This window comes from Carlito syrichta, unplaced genomic scaffold, assembly GCF_000164805.1.
Source record: "Carlito syrichta isolate Samal-C Ts95f unplaced genomic scaffold, Tarsius_syrichta-2.0.1 Scaffold315356, whole genome shotgun sequence".
NCBI lineage: Eukaryota > Metazoa > Chordata > Mammalia > Primates > Tarsiidae > Carlito > Carlito syrichta.
The window spans coordinates 300,922-308,805 of record NW_007259452.1 but is presented as its reverse complement, the minus strand read 5'-3'; the positions used below and the strand labels follow the sequence as shown (position 1 = coordinate 308,805).

General features: G+C 40.6%; 1 protein-coding gene across 2 annotated transcripts in view; it reads left to right on the top strand.

Moving 5' to 3' along the window:
• Positions 1–6: 6 nt before the first annotated feature.
• The window catches only part of YBX1 (Y-box binding protein 1), a 23,124-nt gene continuing 15,246 nt past the window's right edge, over positions 7–7,884 (top strand). The window contains exon 1 of one of the 2 annotated variants that reach the window (XM_021706220.1): positions 7–284. The gene's annotated coding sequence lies outside the window, so the exon portion shown is untranslated. Of the gene's footprint in view, positions 381–7,884 lie in introns of both variants that reach the window. The other variant, XM_021706221.1, reaches the window with a different exon arrangement.

Sequence of the window (7,884 nt, the reverse complement as noted above, 5' to 3'; positions counted from 1 at the left end):
CGGCGCGCCGCCTACGCAGGCCGGAGTGGGCCGGGGCGGCTTCCCTTTCCCTCACGTGCTCCCCGCCCGCGGCCTGCGCACACACCCATCTTGGGTCCGCGCCGCGGGCCTGCCCCGGGGCGCCCGGCGGCTTCAGATTCACCCACGTGTACGGTGAAGGCGGCGTCGTGGCCCCGGCACGGCCTCGCAGCCGGGCCGCGCGGAGCAGAGGCTGTCAGGTGGCGGTGGTCGGCGGCGTGCGGGGGACCGGATGCGAAGCCGGGCTGTTCGAAAAAGGCTGTCTGGTAACCGTGGGCTGTTTTGCTTTGTTTTCCAGCAACGAAGGTTTTGGGAACAGTAAAATGGTTCAATGTAAGAAACGGATATGGTTTCATCAACAGGTGAGCTGCCTGGCGCAGGAGCCTCGTCCCACCTTTTCGCATGCTTGCAGCTCTCTAGGCTTTGCGGGGCTTGAGACGGTTGCAAGCCTGTGTAGGCACACCACCGTGTCGTGGAGGGCGGTTGTTACCTCTGCTGTGTTCGTGTAATTTTGCTTTCCTTGATGCCTGGAGGGATTAATGGAGCTAGAGATTGTCTTTGTGTTGTAGCTGCATATTAATTTGAAGCTAACTTCAAAGGCTTCAGTGTGGCACAAAGCAGTTTAAGAGGCAAACGGAGTGAATGAGCCGTACCTTAACAGTTATGGCAAACTGGGGAAACTACGGTCCAGTGCGGTTTTATCCTTATCCTTTCATGTACTTTACTGAAATTAGGTTTGAGTGTGAGATCCACTAATTAACAGGTTGTTTACACCTTGTTAACCTTTTGGGGGTAGCATGATTTGACATGACAGGTATAAGGTTTTGTCATCTTTATCAAAAGGCTGGATTGGCTTTGTTTCACATTTCAAATATGCTGTCTTTTCAATTTCTCTGGTAAATTCTTTAACAGCTCTTTTGAACAGAGAGCTGTTTTTGTTTACTCCGATTAAATAATAGATCTGCAAGAAAACAGCCGTTTTTCCTCCTCAGTTTTTCATTTCTCCTAGTTTCTTGTCCTAAAATCATACTGGTTAAATCCATTTTTGTGAAAGCCCCGGTTGTAGCTCACTGGAGTGGCCATTGTTCCTGGTAACTTTACATTGCTCTTCTTCTGTGAAGGCAAAGCTACAAACTACATCTCTAGGAATTATCCTTGGAACCGTTTGTAGCAGTAGTGAGGGTAACGTACTGTGTACACACTACTACTCCGTGGTCTCCCTTGTGAGCCGGGCATCATTTTCAAGATGGCTGCCAAGGCTAGTAGTGCAGTTGCACGGGTGTAGAGCACCGCGTGTGCCAGTGGCAGTCTTGGCCTTACAGGTATGATACTTAGTGCCATCTCAGCATTTTCTTTCTTACGTTTTTACTTTAGAAGATGTTAAGCAGATGATTAAAAGAACATATGAATAAACGTTTGTCAAATGAGCAGAATCAAGCTTACAGACATGATTTGCAAATGAAAAACCATTAATCAGCCATACAATATTGTGGAAACACTCAGCAAGAGATTGTAAGCATTTGATGTCTGTTCTCCACATTTGCAATTGTGGGGAAACATTTTGTTTCTTCCAAAATCTTAAGGATCTTCCAACTATTTTATACTGTTTGGCTTCATGACAAGCTAGACAGTTTTTTGAGAATGGGCTCCTAACTAGTAAGTAATGGAAGGTTATTTGGTGCTTATATTTGATTTACCGATAGCTCTCTGAATATATTAATTTTTAGTTAGTATTTCCATCTTACTCTGATTCTCCTTACTGGTCTCATCGTTAGAGTAATGTTTCTCAAATTTAAGTGTACTTTTTACCTTGAAAGAGAGTTATGAATGGCAAGTCCCAGAGTTCTTCCTTGTGAGCTTTGGATTCATTAGGTCTGGGTACATTTTAAACAAGTATCCTAGGTGAGAACTGTCTGGGCCATACCTTCAGTAATCAATGCTTTTGACTCTTGACCCAGTGTCATAAGATAACACTCTAGTGTACATGTTTGCAGGCTTTTCAGTGGATAGAGTGTAGTTTTGTGTTTAATAAATTTTAGCATTAGTTTTGCTGCATTTTCTTAAGTGGATGTGGGTTACATGATATTTTTTAAGCGAGCTGTTTTATCCTAGATAAAAGTAGTTATTTACATTTTAGAAATAGGTATTCCGTGAGTTGCCATTTATTGACTATCTGTTCTGAATTGTAGTCAACTCAATCATCTGGGGAAAGTTAAACATAAATTGGCTCTTCATGATCCTTAGTTTGGAGTATCCTAACCTCAATTGTTTTGTCAAATTAGCTGGTTGATGTGTGTTTTATGTTTCTAAACTGTTTTAATGATTTTTAATCTTATAACTAAGATACTGTAAAACCTCCAGTTAAATATAGGGGAGGTTTGCAGTAATTAAGGAAAATGTACATGTCTTAAAGAAATACAGGTTGAAAGCTAGCAGTTCTATGTAATTCATCTAGTAGAACAAATTGGGCTAGAGAGGCCCCTGACTTTCCTGAGGGAGTGAGGAAGACACGTAATGTGCTGTTTCTATATAAAGGGGAGAGTGTAGTGTTTGGGATGACTACTGTAACTTTCATTTTAGAATTCTCTGGATTATAAATTCTAAACTCTTAAGACATATTTGTAATTAAAATATAAGATATCTTATGTAAATTTTTGTCTATAAGACATATTTTCATTGTAAATGTTTGTTCCAGCCTAAATTACCACCTATGATGAATTGTTAAGAGCCTTGTTAGAGTTATTTCTTTAAAGGAATTTCCCGTGATGTTTATATTGTATAAAAGCTCCTAAATAAAAAGAGCATATTGCTTTTAACATATCAAAGTTTTGGCTTTATTTTGTTAGACTATGTAGTCTAGAAATTCTGAGAAAGTCGTTGTTATTCCTTTGTGTGCTATGTGTGCAAAAGATAATTGGACTGTGTGACTAGAAGGGTTTATTACCTCCCCCAAATTACCATTTAATTTTATTAGCTGTTTAGGATTGATCTATATTCACCAAACTCATGAAAGATTACCATGAATTGGTAACAATTTATAGTGACCGAAATGGGAATACTTTTCTGTTCTCTTGAAGTATTTAAAAAGCCTAAATTAACAATTTTGACATTTTGAAGTGAGCAAAGAATTTGTAGTGAAGGGACTCAGTGGACCACAGGTCATAAACTGGTAACCAGCTAGCTAAATCTACCCCTAGGTGTCTTGATTAAAGAGTACGATGTCTTTAAAAAGAATTGGAATTAATTACCAACATTCAAAATTCAAGAGATAGCACCAAAAATAATCCAGGTTATATTTTTAAGATCTGAACTAGAGCTAGCTTTGGGGCCCTTTATTTCCACATAAATAAAAACTAGCTGGTTGTATTATCACCACATTTAGTTGGGGTGTGTATTTTTTGCCATAGTCAGTCATGCTTATTTGAATTATATTGCTGACTTCCCCGCCCTCCTGACTTCTGTATGTGCATTTGAGTTTATTACCCATGATCTAGGAAGATGTAATAAACCAAGGTAAGGAATGGCTTAGCTATTCCTCTTTAGACTACTACTTAGTCATGCCTGTCAGGCTTAGTCTTTCTGTGAGGAGCCTCCCCTGTGGAGATCCCATGTGTATGTAACAGTTAACTTCCTTCACTTGTTGATGGTAAGGTATAACTAATAAGTATTTATACAGGGTTTATTGTTAGTGCTTAAAATGAATTAACTCATTTAATCCTCAAAAACCTTTGAGGTGTGTTACTTTGAGGCATGAAGAAGTTGTTACTTGTCTATAAGCATAACTAGTAAGTGGCAGAGTCAGGATTTGAACTCAGTTTTCTGAATAGAAAGTTTGTGTTCATCAAATGCAGTTACATTTTCTCTGAAATAGACCTTTATCATCTTTCATTTGGTTGTTTTTCTCATAGTTACAGATAATTTCTTAGGGCAGCTATCTTAGTCATTGAAAGACTTAGCTTACATGATCTCTGGCATGTCACTGGGGCTCCTGTGTGCTGGCTGCTAGTGCCCTAGTTTTAAAAAGTGTTCTACTTAACTTTTTTTTTTAAGTCGGAGTCTCACTGTCACCCAGGCTGGAGTGCATTGGCACACTCACGCCACTGCAGCCTCTACCTGCTGGGCTCAGGTGATCCTTCTGCCTCAACCTTCCAAGTAGCTTGAACCATAGGCGTGTGCTACCACGCCTGGCTGATTTTTTTATTTATTGTAGAGGTGAGGTCTTGCCAGGTTTCCCAGGCTGATCTCGAACCCCTGGGCCCTGGCAGTCATCTTGCCTCTGCCTCTCAAAGTGCTGGGATTATAGGTATGAGCAGCTGTGCCCAGCCAGCTTTCTGCTTTTCATTGTCTGTGTTATGAAGTTTGGGATTGCCAGAAGTCCTGGCTTAGCATGTGCATTAGCTTTACAAATTAAAGGAGGCAAAGAATGAAAGGAGAGAGAGAGAGAGAGCATTGGCCTTTATCTCACTTCCGAATCTTTTAATTTTGTTTTTATATGGCCTGTGGGATAAGAACGAGCATTACCATTTTTATTTTTTGAATTGGGGTCTCACTCTTGTCACCCAGGCTGGAGTGCAGTGACACGCTACTCACGGCCACTGCAACCTTGACCTCCTGGGCTCTAGATGATCCTTCCACCTCAGCCTTCCAAGGGCCATTACCTTTCTAAAGGGTTGTTTTAAAAGAAAAAAACAGACAGCAGAGTCTCTTGTAGGCCCTACAAAGCCTAAAATGCTTAATGTGTGGTTGTTTTTTGAGATAGGGTCTCCTATGTTGCTCAGGCTCAAACTCTGGCTCAAGCACTTCCTCCCATTTCAACCTCCCATTATGTGATACTTACTAGGAAAAGAGCAAACCTATGGAAATGATTACCAAAAATTTCTTGGGCTGTTAAAGTCAGATTGCTTTTAACTTGATCACAGTATTTCTATCTCTAAGCCATGTAAGTCTATGACATAGTCTATGTACATTATAAATCTACAACATAAATGCCTTAGTGGTTTGGTCCTAGAAAAGAACTAAAGATACAGGGTTTTCACAGCTAGAACTCTAAAGACAAATGACAGTGACTTGTTTACAGGAGACTGAGTGATTTATATACAGGTTATACTAGCCACTGATGTGACTTGGAACAGGAATATTCTGTCATGTAGTGGTTCGCACTCCCCCCCACCAAAAGTAAAATTCTTTGATTTTAAAATCTCCTGCTGTAGACAACTAGTGTATAGTTGGCCCTTGAACAACATGAGTTTGAACTATGTGGGTCCACTTACAGATTTTTTAAATAAATTGACAATATTTTTGGAGATTTGCAGCAATTTAAGAAAACTTGCAGATGAATTGCATAGCCAAAAAAAGATGGGTATGTCATGAATGCCAAAAATATATGTAGATACTAGACTATTTTATCGTTTACTACCATGAGATATAGGCACGTCTACTATAAGAAGTTAAAATTTATCAATACTGATTCATGCAAACAGACCATACATGGCCAGTCACAGTTGAGAAATGTAAACAAGCCAAAAGATGCAATGTTAAATCATAACTGCATTAAATTAACTATAGTACACATTGTACTGTAATAATTTTGTAGCTACTACCTGTTGCTGTTGCCATGAGCTCAAGTGTTAGGACTGTCCCTTAAAACACACAGTTTATGAGCATAAACAGTTCCTCTCTCCAGTAAATTGTCCAGTAAAAAGTGATCTTTCATGGTTCTCAGTGTTCATGTTTAGTGCAATACTGTAAACCTTGAATAACACAGTAGGACCCGTATGAAGTGACACTAGTGATGCTGGAAGTGCTCCCAAGAAGCAGAGAAAAGTCATGACATTACAAGAAAAAGTTGAATTGCTTGATAAGTGTCATAGATGAGATCTGCAGCTTTGGTTGTCACCATTTCAGACAGATGATTCAGCTTGTAAACAGATGATGTATGTAAACTTAGGGTATCAATAAATACAGTACTGTAAATGTATTTTCTCTTTAACATTTTATTTTTTCTAGCTTTATTGTAAGATTATGATTATAGTAGATAGGCTGGACTCAGCTCAGCCTATAATCCCAGCACTTTGGAAAACCGAGGCGAGTGAATTGCCTGAGCCCACGGGTTCGAGACCAGCCTGGGCAACTTGGCGAGACCTCATCTCTATAATAAAAAATAAAAAAATTTTCTGGGCGTGGTAGCACACGCCTGTAGTTCCAGCTACTAGGAAGGCTGAAGCAGAAGGATCACTGGAGCCCAGCAGGTCAACACTGGGGTGGCCATGAGTGTGCCACTGCACTCCAACCTGGGTGACGGAGTGAGACTACAACTCAAAAAAAAAAAAAAAGAATATGGTATATAATACATACAACATATGAAACATGTTAATTGACTATGTTATTGGTAAGACTTGCTGGTCATAATAGACCATTAGTTAAATTTTGGAGAAGTCAAAAATTATATGTGGATTTCAACAGGTCAACCCCAGCCCCCTTTTCCTACCCTCAGAGTTGTTTAAGGGCCAACTGTACTAACCTCCTGTCCTCCTAGCACTAAGGCTGCTGTTGCCAGGTTTGTTGCCCTCTAATCGCAGTCCTTAAAAGCATATACAGTCTAGCCTAAGACTGAATGGCACACAATATGTGGGAAATAGAAGTGTGACTGCTGCATCTCAGAGATGTTTAATGGAGAAGAAAAAAAGATAAGTCGGGATTGTTACCTTATGGTCATCTACAGGGCTTGGAAATTGGTATCTGGAAGCCTTAGGTTATGGAGCATATAAATGTTAAATCCTGGAATTTGTTTTTGTAACTATAGAGTTATTAGTGTATATAGTTAAGTGAATTAGGTGTTAAATAGCTTGATATAGTAATCTTCAACAGGGTAGAAGGATAAGATTTAGTTGTGAGTAGTTGTATCATTTAAGGCAATACTGTTTGAGTTGGGGTCTTGCTTTGTCATCCAGGCGAAGTATCGTGGCACGGTGGTGGCTCACTGCGGCCTTGACCTCCTAGGACTGTAGGCATGTGTCATGTGCCACTATGCTCAGCTAATTTTTATTTTTTATAACAAAGAGGTCTTGCTGTGTTGTCCAGGCTGGTCTTGAGGCTCCTTAAGCAACTTTCTCTCCTTGGCCAAAGTACTGGGATTAGTTGAATCAGACCGCTGTGCCCAATCTAAAAGACAGCTTATGTTTATGTAGTATATACTGTTAAAGATAGTTGTTTCATTTGGGAGGCTGAGGTGAGTGGATTGCCTGAGCCTGCGGGTTTGAGAGTCGCCTGGGCAACTTAGTGAGACCTCATCTCTACAATAAAATCAAAAAAATGAGCTGGGCATGGTAGCGCGCACCTGTAGTTCCAGCTACTTGGAAGGCTGAGGCGGAAGGACTGCCGGAGCCCAGCAGGTCGAAGTTGCAGCAGCCGGAGCGCGCCACTGCATTCCAGTCTGGGCTACAGAGTGAGACTCCGACTCACAAAAAAAAGATAGTTGTTTCAGATAGTTTTAGGAGTGGGAAGGCAGTTGGTCAAAGCATGGCGAATGTGCTTGAGTTTGGATGGATTGGACCTTGAAAAGCAAATGCTGGAATCTAAAGATAGTTTCTGAGGTATGTAGAGTATTACGCAAGCTAAAATTGTCATTTGAGTTGCTAGAATGTTTCTTTGGGGTGAGGTAAAATTTTTTGTTGGCATTTTTTTTCCCCTTTTTGCGTTGTATTTTGTCTGTTTTTAAGAAACTTGCTGCCGGGCTCGATGGTTCAGCCTGTAATCCCGTGCCTTTGTGAGGCTGAGGTGAGTGAATTGCCTGAGCCTACGGGTTCGAGACCCGCCTGGGCAACTTGACGAGACCTCATCTCTACAATAAATCAAAAATGAGCCGGG